The sequence below is a fragment of the Hemibagrus wyckioides genome, linkage group LG16 (genome assembly GCF_019097595.1).
Source record: "Hemibagrus wyckioides isolate EC202008001 linkage group LG16, SWU_Hwy_1.0, whole genome shotgun sequence".
Classification (NCBI taxonomy): domain Eukaryota; kingdom Metazoa; phylum Chordata; class Actinopteri; order Siluriformes; family Bagridae; genus Hemibagrus; species Hemibagrus wyckioides.
Window position 1 is genome coordinate 18,970,547 of NC_080725.1, and position 15,026 is coordinate 18,985,572.

Genomic DNA, 15,026 nt, shown 5'->3' on the forward strand with positions numbered 1-15,026 from the left:
AACAATAATGCTCAGCAACTTAGGAGAGAGGGGGAAAAATGTAAACAGAGTACAAAGACACCCCCTGGAGGTATGGAGGAGAACGGTCCATGGTGGGTGTGGCAAAACAGCTAGAGTAGATAGGGCTGTAATTTTAAAGGTCTTAACATCACCATGCTGTAGAACTTTATAATCTGATGGATGAGAAGGTAATTAATTTTTTTTTTGGTTTATATGAATGCATTTATTCTTATTTGCGATGGTAATTTAAATTCCCAATAACTCGAAACTTCTGATTACGTTCATTTAAAGTTTCATTCAGCTTCCCAGTACCAAGACTTATAATACAGATTCAGATAGATTTTTACCCCCTTTAAATACAAATTTATTCTGACAGTTTATGAAACTGTATATGCAGAAATAATATTCCTGAAACAAGCAATGTTTGTGGTTCGGGGGAAAATTCTGGTAATTTCATTTTGTTCCCTTTAACTGTTTTCTTTGTTGTCTCCGATGTTGAGTGTATGTGTTATGATTGCGAGTATGAATGTGAATTAACATCTAATCCTCTGATAAACCTGAAAGAAAGAATAAATAGATTGAATAACACTTTCCCTTATTTCCACCTACTCCTTTTTTCTTATTATGAAAAAAAAAAGTTTTTGTTTCACTGAACAGCTTTTCTTCTGGTTCTTTAAAGTCTTTAGGTGTTTATTCGCATTTATTCACGTTTCCTTTCTTTAATCTCAGTCTTCGTGTAATGAAACTTTTTCTCTAAGTGGTTAATTTAAGTCCAAAAAAAAAAAAAACCCAGCCCCTTCCTGTTTTCCTAACTCTCTGGTTTTCTCTATCTCTGCATCTTCTTCCATCCAGTCTCTTTCTGCCTCATCAGGCTCTGTAAGCATGCCTTCTGTAACTCTGCCTCTAAAGCACTGATATTTATCTTCTTGGCTTTCAGATTCATCATGCTCCCTCATCCAGCTTGTTCTCCTGAACACCGTATAGGCAATCCTGGAGCTTGTTGATCTTTATCAGCAGTCTAGGCTTCCTGTGTGGGGCTCCACCTCTGTCTACATCTATAGAGTGTTTGTGTTCACCTCATCATCCTTGGTTCCCTGTTCTATCAGTTTAGCCTCGACTATCTCTCACCGACTCGAGGTCTCGGAATGGCTCAGTCGTTATCATAACCTCCTGCTCTGTTCTTTTGTCTGAGCTCCTCTTGCCTCTCTCGCACTTTCTGCTGTAATTCAAGGCTTTCCTTCCTGATGCTTATAGTGAGAAAGATTTTCAATAACAATCAGATTTGTTTGACCTCCAAAGAAGTGTCAGAAGTCTCTTGCTCCAGGTTAATGTGGACTAACAGTTTCAAGGACAATACAGCAAAATTCTGATTCCCGTCTGTGTGTGTGTGTGTGTGTGTGTGTGTAATAAAAGGAGGAAATGGAATTAAAATGCCTGGAATCAAGGTTGGGAATACATAAAATACAACATTATTTTCAGCACACAGAAAAGAAGCCAGTGAAATTCAATTTAGCAAGTATCACAGAGCGTATACAGCAGGGAATAAAGCACAACAGAAAAATAAATAAATAAATAAATAAATCAGCGATGATGTGGTGTGATGTGATTTGAAGAGAAGCACGGTTTCTGTCACCATCCAGCATCTTTTCCTGTAACAGCATGTCCTGAAGAGTTTTATTCCACTTAAACCACAGCAAGTTGCAGAGAATTCTAATTAAACCTGCAAAAACAAGTTAGTGACACGGCCGCTTCCTCATCTTCATCTCACTTGAGGTAAATTAGACAATCAAATGCAGCTGAGAAACCAAATTCCTCTGACCTGAAGACCTTCCCATGTTAGAAAGCTTATAATTGCAGCTTTGCTTTTGAGTGTTACAAAATGCTGACAGTGGAGACTTACAAAAAATGCAAAGCAAAAATCAACCTACCATATCAATTAGTACACACATTCTCATACCCGTTTATACTGAACAAATCCCTGTGTTAGATCCTACAATAGACATGAAAATATTATTGGAACAAGTGTATTAATATAAGCCTGTGATTTCTCTCGCAGCTCGAAGGACTGTTTCTCCCTTCTCTCTAGATCTCTCTAGATGGGGGGGGGGTGGTAGATAGATAGATAGATAGATAGATAGATAGATAGATAGATAGATAGATAGATAGATAGATAGATAGATAGATAGATAGAAATCACAGGCTTATATTAATATAAGTATAGACAGAGAGGGGGGGGGCAGAAGAGAAGAGAAGAGAAGAGAAGAGAAGAGAAGAGAAGAGAAGAGAAGAGAAGAGAAGAGAAGAGAAGAGAAGAGAAGAGAAGAAATAGTAATTGTGGCTACAAGAGTAATCACAGGCTTATATTATAGATAGATAGATAGATAGATAGAGAGAGAGAGAGAGAGAGAGAGAGAGAGAGGAGAGAGAGAGAAGAGAAGAGAAGAGAAGAGAAGAGAAGAGAAGAGAAGAGAAGAGAAGAGAAGAGAAGAGAAGAGATAGTAATTATGGCTCCAAGAGAAATCACAGGCTTATATTGTAGATAGATAGATAGATAGATAGATAGATAGATAGATAGATAGATAGATAGATAGATAGATAGATAGATAGATAGATAGATAGATAGATAGATAGATAGATAGATAGATCACAGACTTATATAAATATAAGTATACACAGAGAGAGAGCGAGGGAGAGATAAGGGCTGCAAGAAAAATCACAGGCTTATATTATAGATAGATAGATAGATAGATAGATAGATAGATAGATAGATAGATAGATAGATAGATAGATAGATAGATAGATAGATAGATAGATATTTAAAGTCTTTTGCATCATGCAGATCTGTGGCCAGCAGCAGCAGTCAACAGAATGGGGAAATGTGATGTCAGTGATTTTACCCATAGCCTGACTGTTGCTGCCAAACAGGCTGGTTTGAGTATTTATAAACCTGCTGATCTCATGGGATTTTCACACACAACAGTCTCTAAACTTTACTAAGAATGGTGCAATAAAAAAAAAAAACATCCAGTGAGAAAACGACGATGAGAGAGGTCAGTTCAGAATGGCCAGTTGTTTCGAGCTGACAGAAATGCCACAGTAACTCAGAGAACCACTCTGAATCTGAGCAGAAAAGCGTCTCAGAATGCACTTCATGTCAATCACTGAGACAGCTCAAGACTGGAAAACCAGCCTAGAGTAATGAATCTTGATTTCTGCACAGACTCACAGATGGAAGGGTCAGAATTTGGCATTAACAGAATGAAACCCAACCTGCTTTATGTCTACAGTACTATCCAGGCTGGTGGAGGTGGTGTAATGGTGTGGGGAATGTTGGGCTAATCATCACTCGAATGCCACAGACTGTAACAATAGTTCAGCGGTTAAGACCTTTAACCAGAAGGTCATCAGTTCAAATCCCAAGACCACCAAGCATTTTTATTCCTTCCATCCAGCCTCTTTCTGCCTCATCAGGCTCTCTAAGCATGCCTTCTGCCTCTAAAGCACTGATATTTATCTTCTTGGCTTTCAGATTCATCATGCTCCCTCATCCAGTTTGTTCTCCTGAACACCGTATAGGCAATCCTGGAGCTTGTTGATCTTTATCAGCAGTCTAGGCTTCGTGTGTGGGGCTCCACCTCTGTCTACATCTATAGAGTGTTTGTGTTCACCTCATCATCCTTGGTTCCCTGTTCTATCAGTTTATCCTCGACTATCTCTCACTGACTCGAGGTCTCAGAATGGCTCAGACTCTTCTTGCCTTTCTCACACTTTTCCTTTCTGATGCTCATAGTGAGAAATATTGTCAATAATAATCAGATTATTTTGACCTCTAAATAAGTGTCAGAAGTCAGATTAGTGTGGAATTTAATGCCCTACTAACTACTCAGGTGTAGAAATGAAATAAGTCAACAAGCTTTTATCGCCATTTCAACCGTATATAGCCATATAGTGCCGTACACAGTGAATCCCACAGGGACGTTTCCACCATCTTGTAAATCCATGCCATGATGAACTGAGGCTGTTTGGAGAACAAACGGGGGTCATGTTCCTAATAAAGTGGCCAGCACAGCCGAACATACCAAATAGAACTTGCCATTTTAAAACGGCACAAAAAAGTTCAACCAGAGGGTGTGTTTTAGCCAGAACACATTGTGTAGCTGTCTGTGCACATGTGAGGCTGTCTGCACATGACCTTCAAAGCTGCCAACACACACGTCTGACCCTCCGCACCCTCCATTTAATCTTAGGCTTGCCTTCCTCTTTTTATGTCATATCTTCTTGTTTGTGTGTGTGTGTGTGTGTGAGAGAGAGAGAGAGAGACCCTAATTAACAGATGTAATCTACAGCGGCTTCTCCTATGACTGAACACAAAGGCTTTCATCACTGCCAGATCCTAAGACAGCCTTAACGAGCTCTCTCTCTCTCTCTCTCTCTCTCTCTCTCTCTTTCTTTCTCTCACCCACACTTCCCTGTCTCTCTTTCCATCTCACTTTAATACTCTCTTTTTCCCCATCCTTTTGTCGTAACATTTTTTTCAACTTTTTTCCAAAATGGATGATATTTTATTTGCCTAAAATTCTTCCATTCTGATACTCGAACAATAAAGGAGAACTCTCTCTCTCTCTCTCTCTTAATCTGTCTCGTCTTCTTTCTTTACATCTTTGCATATTTACATATCATCATTTCAGTCATATATAATGCAGATTGTGTGCTGTCGCTCATTCTGCTGAAATGAAAATGAAGTGGGACAGAATAATAATGTTCGTTTCCGTCCTCGTCTTTCGGCACTTTTCCTTCGTTTCTACAAAAGGCACAACATTTGACAAAGGCGCCAAACGACTCAGCCGATGAAAATCACATGAAGTGCCGCGCTACTGCGTAGATTCCATTTAATTTATGTTAAACGTTAGTATTTTCTTTTTCTAAAATTCCAAGTAAAGACAAACGACTTGCTTTTGTTACCATCACACGGAACAAACCTGTGAATAACGACGTAAATATGAAGTAAAATTTTATTTATTACATACACAATTACACGCAGTGCGACATGTAGGAAAATATTCCACTGCCTACGTCATAAAAATTGAAACAATAAGAAAAAAAGTATAAAAAGAATAGAATTCTGATGAAATTACAATAAAACCAGAATTTTTTATTATAGAAAAAATATAAAATGTATATATAAGTGCAGAAATAAGTGCTGAAAATGTCAATATATGCAATAAATATAGTATTTCCTCACTTGTGTTTCTCTTTCTCTCTCTCTCTCTCTCTCTCTCTCTTTCTCTCCCCTCATTCTGTGTTTCTGGTTGCTTTGTTACTTGTGCAAGTTAACAGTGGGTATGTGCTTCTAGCTGTCTTTATGAGCCACTGAGGAGTGTGTGTGTGTGCGTGTTCTCTGGGTTGAGTGGTAATGACTCATCCCCTACCCTTCAACCCATCCTCCAACCATATTTAACTCTCAATACTTTTTTACTTTTGTACTTTTTTCCCCCAGCTACTATGTCATTTTCTAAAAAAATTATGCCTTCACCACTCTGGCTGCAGTGACTTCACACCAGACACTGCTCTTAGACATGCCTCCTTCATTTTCTCTCTCTCTCTCTCTCTCTCTCTCTCTCTCTCTCTCTCTCTCTCACACACCCTCACACTCACACACAGCATAACAATTCTCAGCTCTGGAGAAGGCACTGTTCACATGTTCACTCGTGTGAAAGGTTGCCTCGTCGCTGAACATCACCATCCTGTAAATGTCGGGATCTGTATTTTGCCGTGTTTGTGCCAAATGGATAATCTCTCTGCTGAAATGTTCTGAGTGTTTGTTGTGAGCGATTATCGGTGACCGAAAGACCTCCCTATACATCAATCTACTCAAATTTAGTAACATGACAACGGAACTATAAAGGAAAAAAACAAAAACAAATGGTGGCAGGAAGTCTTACCATCTCTGAATCATCCAGCCAAGATATGAAAATAAACACGGCATGTGTGAGAACGAACAAATCCCTGAGCTCTTATTTGGTGCTCAAAGAAAGCATCATTACATCATTGACTACAATAATAAGCTGCAACTGGTAGAATGAAGTGACTCACTTCACCCCTCGTCATGATGTTCCACCAACAAGCTAGAATTAGCCACATAAAACCTCAGTTCTCTGCGCTATCGAGGTGGATACGTAAAATGTGGACCGTAAATTCAACATATATGTGCATCAGCACTTATGTACTGTACATCACCATCATTTCAAAGGAGGCCTGAATACATGGAGCCAAAATAGGATTAGTCATCACACCATCCAGTTACGATAGCTTGGCTGAAGAAGAAGATGGCTGACCTCTCAGAATCCAGCCATATGTTCTTTATTTCCTACTTCTCGTCTTAGCCAAGAGCAAGAATTTTACATGTTTAAACAAAAAACAAGAATTAAAGCACTGGGAATCCATGTTTGTAGGATATTCATAACTGCAACAAATATATCACTAGAACCTAATCGCTTAGTTATGCTTGGTTTGGTTTGGTTTAGTACCTGGCCTTGTCTCACACCATGGTCTCCGGTTCACCTCAGTCGACAAACATGACCACCACACACTCTAGTCTCAGAAAGCATGTTTGTTTTTCACACTTTATATGACTCTTGGTTTCAGTTCCTTGTGACGAGGTATATGCTCATTTCCTTTGGTTTGTGATGTTAATAACCCATTATTGCTTATTTGTTATCACGCTTTTCCATAATTATTATTTTTTTTGGCTTTGCTCGTGTTTCATGACTTCTGATGCTCTAATATTCCTACGCCGCCCTGTTGATCATTTGAATGAATGAATGTGAATGTCCCAATACTTTTGTCTATCCTATTTTTGTGACGATTTTTGTTATTAAGGCCTGCATTTGCACCCAAAGTCTGAAGTCTGCCTCGAGACACCTTGACTTTTCTTACCAGCCATTTAATCCAGGGATGTTTGTGTACGCAGCTTGCACACGGCAAACGATATAAACAGTCTGTCACGTGTAGATCATATTTTTTCTTATACAGCAGATTTGACTGAGTTAAACATTTTGGATTTTGTGTGCTCATAAAAGCACACCTGCATTTGCATCTGTTTCTGTTTTCTCACAACCTTGTGATTAGTTTATGACTTAACTAGCTGAAATTTAAGTAAGTGTGAATTCGGGGATTAGTGCAGGATTAGTTGTGTACTCTTATTGTCAAGTGTTACCAGTTTAACGTCAGGAGAAATAAGAAGTAAAGCGATTACGTGGCCACGACTGAGTGGGAGTGAAGATTGATGCCATTTGTTTTCCTTCAGCCTTTGACTATGAAACATAAGTGTTTTATGGAGTCACATTTTTCTCCTTATTCCTGAATCAGTCGGTGGCGCTCGCTGTGCTGCTGCTGCTGCGTTTCATTTATCCAAAATACAACAACAGCAGTAACTTTAGGTTTTGTGCCACAGGAAAAGACAACACAGGACAGGGGGCTTTGTAGTGTTTCTGTAACATGATAACGTGCATATTTTTTGGCTTGTTAACATTAAGAGAGAGAGAAAAAAATGGACGAAAACTGCTGTAAAGTCAATGACAGGAACTAACATTTGTTGTAGATGTTCCACCACAACAAACTCAGCTTGAAATGGATAGAAAGTATGACGTGTCCTAGTAAAACAAATAATATCGGCAAAATAGTGGAGCTGTGGACGTACGGATCTGCTGGAATCGACACTGAACTACATTACCCACAATCCCCAGCACATCACATGTCCCATTTATGACGCAATTAAGTTATTTTATTGTCGTATTTGTTGTATAGTCTTTGTTTTTGTCTTTTCTAATTTTTTTCTGGTTTGTTTTGCAACGCATCCACTACCTCGACCAATCAGCTCCAGTCTTTTTATGACTCACATTTTAATAGAGTCAAACTGTTTACTAAATGGTTGTGTATGACAAGAAAAAAAAATCTAAAAAGAATAATATTAAATTTAACACATGACCCTTGTGTAGCGAGTAAATAAAGCTTATTGCACATGAATAGCGTAGTAAGGTAAATCTGACTGAAATAATAAACGCTGTACTGTTGTTTAGCCAGGCATCCTGTTTTGGTTTTTTTTTTTTTTTAATATTCTGATGTTAAACAAGTGCATTTGTCTGATAGCGCCGCACTAAAAGAGGATTGTTCGTGTTATATCACCCAGCGGGTGTTAATTAAAATGAAGGTGTGTATGCAAATCTTCCACCAATGCTCACCGCTCCGGCATCGTCCTAAGCGTGACTTCAATTTTCTCCGAATTGGTTTACAAATTGAGGTGTGAAATTTATGCTGAGGTGTGAAAATGAAAGATAAACGGAATAGCACACCTTGGTGTAAAGCACAAAATGGGACAGAAGGAACCCTGAAAAAATCTAAAAAGTGCAACAATAATAAAAGTGAACTTTTTTTTTGAACGTGAAATTTGATCTTCGGGTTCTTTCTGAAAGAGTAAACATCATGTAACAAATTGAAGAGCTCTTCAAGTATAAAAAGCAAACACACACACACACACACAATCTTTGTCCATTCTTAAACTTTTAACAAGACACCAAACTTTCTGTTCTTCACTTTCACTGCTCACACACACACACACACACACACACAGTAGCCCCAAGCATGTAAATGCTTTTGAGGCTCGATTTTATCTAAAGTGAAGATATGCGTATATACGTATTTTAAAATAGAGTAATAGAGTAAATATTACAATTATATTGCTAAAAATCTAGTCCTGGGCCCTGGGCATTCAGTCCCTGGTGCTTTTCCATTGTACTGCCTAAGCCGCTATCTTGATTAACTGTCACAACCACAGCCGCAAAAAAACGAGATGTGACATTTCAATAGAGAAATGCAAAACATTAGAAGTAGAGCGAAGTTCAGATAGCGAAGTTTCCCTGATAACTCCGAGTCGGTAAGCGCTTTATCCTGGTCGGAGTCTCGGAGGATCCGGAGAGGTGGGAATACAGGGTGGATGGGTCTGGGATCCGTCACAGGGCAATAAACAACACACACAGATTAACTTAGTAGCAAAGTCAGTCTACCTTCTGCCATGTATTTATTCACTATTTTATAATATTTCCTACTGGTAATAAAGACCATAATTTTTAGCCCTGACTAACGAGACACACATCTTGTTTTGGGGTTTGAGTTGCTGCGTAATCCTGGGTTTAATCCCGGCTCAGCAAAATGGAAAGGAACCAGAAACCTGGGAGCCAAGCAACAAGTTTGATCCACGCTGATTATTATGGTTCCTTCATGAAGCAGCAAAAATATTTAACATTATCAAAGAAAGTTTTCTAAAATGGTTTCTAAAATTTTGGACATTGTCGCTCATTTTGCATGGCTCTAATGCTAAGTCTGTGTCCATGAGTTTATGATGCATTACCGTCTCATCTCATCAGTGCTTCATCTTCAGCGCTGCTCTATTGACGCGAAACATCCTGGGATTTAAATCTTAAGTGACACTTGCACACTTTCCCAATTACTGATTAATGGAGCATGCGTAATGACAAATGACAAACGCATAAAATCCACATTGAACATCTTCATTTAGCTGTATAAATACATATATATATACATATACATACACATGCTTTCACCATCGAGGAGACAGGCGTGCTAGTGCTGATGAAATTATCATCATAATTCAGACGTCGCATCCCATATGACCCACGAATGGCGAGACATTGTAATTTCATTTTAATCAGAGCTACAAATTGGTGCTGCGCTTAAGCTGTGAACCTTGATTATATTAGAATATCAAATAAGCAGCAGGAGTAACAAGAATGAACACACTTAAGGCTTTTATGTTTTCTGATTCATTTCAATGTTATTTGTTTAGATCCTTAATGAAGACACCAGAGGAGACAATGGCAAGTTAAACCTCCCTGAGATGACATGAACTGGGACACAAAAACAAACCCATCATCTCCTGAGTGACACCGGGGTCATGGGATCGTAAATGTAAACGATGTGGAACATTGAGGCCGGCAGATTTCCATAACAACAGCTCTGAAATTAGTTCTGGCTGTAATTCAGATCACAGGTTTACGTCAGTGTGCTCATTCAAACATCTTATGGTGTCTATTGGATCGACTTCCACAGTTTCGTTCGTGAACGAATCAGTGTTTGTGAACGAATCGTTCTCGATCAATTCTATGTACTGACATTTGTGTAAATGGCACCTGTATTAAACATGCGACTGCTATGGCAGCTTAGAAGGAGAAGCAAGTCATTGGTTGGACCTGTAGCTCGAATATGGCTCATACTGAACGAGACTTGGTGGAGCGGTACTGATTCTGTACAAACAGAAGATTTTAGTTTGTGAACAAAACGAACAGACATGACACGACAGTTCTTTAATTCAGATGTGAGTCTTATTGGTTCAAAAAGAGGAGAGGGGGAGGAGCTATGTTGTTAAGTGAATGGAGCACTTGAGCACTGAAGATATATGAAGATTTTTATATTTGTGCACGAAGCATAGTCCTAATTTAGTAAAGGCGTGAGGACTGTGAAGGAGCTTATCATCAGTTGAACAAATTGAAAGAATCCGCCCCTTACTTTGAGTCTGAACAAGAATGACAGACCTACTGATTCGTAACAAGCTGGCCATTGTCGTGTGAATGAAGCAAATGAACGAGGTGAATGAACGAGGATCCGTTTTCTTAATTTCTGTCAGCTTCTTGGTTGTTGCGATAGAAATGATGTATTTGAACATGAGCATTAATATAACCCTGTGGGTTACTTTGCAGCCAGAGCTACTGCTCGTGCTGGTGATGGAAATCATTTGTAAACAAAATTTGGTGAATGAATTAGGATGTCATTTGGTAGCCTCCTAGTGGTCCAGCGGCAGGATGCTCTTATTGCTGCAGCCCTGGTTTGATTCCCATGCAGGGTGCTCAGATAAAATGGGAGGGTTGTGTCAGGAAGGGCATCCGGCATAAAACCTGTGCCAAAATGCAGACCAAATGATCTTCTGTGGCGACCCCAAACAGGGAGCAGCCAAAAGAACAAGAATGAGGATGTCATTTAGTTCACCACACTTTCAACAAGAAGAGAAAAAAATTCAAGCTCCAATTTCCAGTACAGCATGCCGTGAAGTGGTTTATTCCTCATCATACTTTTGATGCTTTGGACTGGAGACGAAACACTAGGAGCAATAATCGGTCGTTCCCTCACCAGCTTCATGTCTTGAAGTTAATAAGACAATGAAATGCAGCTTGTCATGTTACAGAGAAACTGGCAGCATGGAGCACTAAGACAAACCATATGTATTATTCTTGTGTTGTTTGTAGCATAATCTGCTATTATTTTAAAGAATTGTAGAATTGAAATCTACAGTATCTACTTCATACAAGTTTCTCAAATTAGATTTGTTTCTTCATTCGTGATCATGCTCTCAAAGCTAGACTTTAAATGAATGTGTTGCGTGAATGAAACAGTAATTTACTCATAATTTCTACACAGACGCATCTAATGGCTCTACCTACTGGTGTAATGATGTAACTTACAGAAAATGTCGCTAAAGTAATCAGTGAACAAATCCTTTTAGTGATCTGAATCAAAAGATTCGGGTCACTGAGATGAACCGTTAGAAATGGCCACAGTATGTTTTCCATCATTTGCACTTCCTGAGTTATCTGTAACATGACATTTCCTTGCGTTAACTTCAAGAGAAAAGCTCATCCTGTGGCCATTTCAAAAAACATCTAACGTATGATGTGTCTTTCTTTGGTAAATTTAAAAAAAAAAAAAATTGTTAGAGTTTACAAATTGCTGTAGAGGAAGAGGAACAAAACTAGAAATTGATTTTTCTCATATAAAAGTGTTTATTCTTTACTTGAACAATGTAAAAACTTGGAAAACTAACCTTGCTCCACAGGCATACACTCCTCAATCGTAAGCACTTCCATAAACCCATAGCCTGACCCCTGACCACGCCACACTCATAATGAAGCCTCGGTGCTTTTTCTGTTGTGCTCCTACAACCTACACTCTTAATCCATTTCCCATCATCTACCTCCTGACCCCCAAACCCTGACCCGCTTTTTTTTTTTTTCAACCATTTCTCTTTTTACAAAGGGATGAGGTTCTGCTCCAATCCACAAGTCTGTCAGAAACTATTAAGTTGCTCATCTTTTAAGACACTGACCGTGTCCCTGTGAGGCATGCAGCGACTTTGGATCTGAGGATCATAGATCAGATTAAACACGAGCGCTCTGTAAGCATCGAGGTGAGCTCTGAGGCATAGCATTATAGCATTATTGAGAGCTTTTTTTTGTGTGTCAGTGGGCTGTTGATAATGTAAGCTCGGCTAATAATAGGTAAAAAAAGAAAAAAGATGAAACAACACAAAAAAGGGTCGTGGAAAAAGCATAATGAAAAGTGTTGGAAATAATAGCAAGGAAGCCTGAGCCAAAAAAACATTAGATCATCTTTAATTGTGGCAAACAAGCAACCAGCAGAATTGGCACTCAGTTTGAAGCATAACATTAACAAATTGGATTTTTAATTTTTCTTTTCTAGAAATCATTAGTTAGTTCCAAATCGATTTAATTATCACTGAGGTTATAATAGCTATAAATGCCAGCAGCCTTTCTGTATTCTCTCTCTCTCTCTCTCTGTCTTATTTAATAAGACAAGAAATTATAGCCTGTCATGTTACAAAGTGCAAAGTTCCCAGACACTTTCCTGTGGCAGAAAACTTTACTCACAACTTCTTATAGACGTTTGTAGAGTAAGCTTCATCACAGCATCGGCTTTATATTATAACAGCAAAAAAAGATGTCAGTTATGTTAACCTCCCGGTTGTTGCTATAAAAGCAATGTATTTTGAACAATGTGGTGAACATAACACTACCCCATCACTGATGATTGTCCTGTAACACCACATGTTACTCCTTTAGTCCTTACTGAACATGTGCTCACTGTCCTCTGTTAACTCTAGTGCAAATCCCAGAAGATCAGCAGTTTCTCAACCAGGCCTCACATGTTTTCTCCCATTCTGATGTATGATGTGAACATTAACTGAAGCTCCTGACCTTCATCTGCATGAATAACTGTATTGTGCTGATTGGTTGACTGGATGTACAAGTGTTCCTATTAAAGTGGACGGCGAGTCTATGATTGCTTGAAATTTCTTTGGAACTTGTTGTGTTATAATTCATAATGCCCTTTGTCACTATGAACACTGTATTGGACTTAGGAATGATGTTAAGGGAAAAAAAAACCCCAAATAATGTATAATATTATTATAATAAAAATCTAATATAATTTTTATTGGATAAAGGATTTGACTTTGCAACTCTACAAGCACCTCGTAAAAAACCTGTGCAAACTTTCCACAACAGTGATAGCACGATGTGCTTCGAAATCATCATCTGTCATTTAAACACACGAGAAATGAACGGCATCATGATTATCATGACAAAACATATCAAACAGAATGCCGCCACTATTATTATTGTAATTTAGATAACGCTGCTCGACTGTGTGCCTTATTAAAGCAAACAAATTAACGTTCAGGTGCAATAAACTTCATCCACACAGCCATTTTACTGATGCAGCCTGCTGCAGATGAATTATTTTTCTAGATATGTATCGATCCCGTGGTGCTTTTAAAAACAAACCATTATGAGTTTTAATGGTAAATTACTTTCAAACGATCATGATCAACCAATCACAGTCTGATGATTTAGTTATCTAGCACATAGTTATTAAGTCTTTTACAATATAAAGGCACATTTATACTGCAAACAAGCCAAAAAAGGATTCTGGCAAACTGCTAAGACTAATATTACACTCTAAAAGCAAACCTTACTGATACTGAGAAGCATCCATGTTGATGGAATGTTGAGGAAGTCACATGCAGTCCATTTTATCTCCAACCAACTAGCAAGCTGAGGCATGAGTGAGAAAAACAAACATTGAGGATGGATGCTACATTTAATGCAACAAGCTAACCAACCAGTAAACATTAGCGATCATGCATTCTCATGTATTTCCCAAATCATGTGGGGAAAAACAAAGACTTCTTCTTTTTCTTCTTCTTCTTTTGGCTTTTCCCTTCAGGGGTCATCACAGTGAATCATCTCTCTCCACCTATCTTCTCCATCCTCAACACTTGCACCCACTAGCTTCATATCCTCATTTATTACATCCATATTCCTCCTCTTTTGCCTCCTGCCTGGTAGCTTCATGTCCAACATTCTCCTCACTCTCCCTCGTCTGAACATGTCCAAACCATCTTAATCTGGCCTCCTTAACTTCGTCCCCTAAATGTCCATCATGAGCCGTCCCTCTGATGTACTAATTCCTAATCCTGTCCAACCGTGTCACTCCCAAAGAGAACCTCAACATCTTCAGCTCTGCTACCTCCAGCTCTGACTACTGTCTCTTCCTCAGTGACACTGCCTCTATACATCATGGCCAGTCTCACCACTGTCCTGTACACCTTCCCCTTGAATCTCACTGATATTTTTCTATCACACAGAACTCTACTGCTGTTCAGAAATTTACTGCTTTTTTTTTCTTATTCAGAGTTTGAGCGTCAAATGCAACTCGAGTGACAACAAAAGATTCCTGTGTTTGATTTGTTATTGAGCAAACGAAAAATCTTGATTAAGCAACATCATTGAGACAAGCTTTTTCTCTTACTGTTCTCACTTACATTACAGTAGCTTCCTTATAGCAAGCTCCCTCACTAGCCTCTTTTCATCTCTCTCTTGATTAATAAGACAAAAACACAGGTTGTCAGCTTGCTGAGAAACTAGACAACCTCAAATATCTGCCGCAACTCCAACTCCCAAGATGCACTGCAGCCTACAAACATGACAGTAAACATGATCGAACTCACTTTTTTGTTCAGTCATGGGCTTTCTGATCACACTCACTTGTTTCCAATCACACACTGACTCACAGTCCCCTTATAAAAGAGACGCTCACACTCACAGCAGTGTGTCTTTTATGTCTATACAGAGATACAGAGACTTCACTCTTCAAACCTT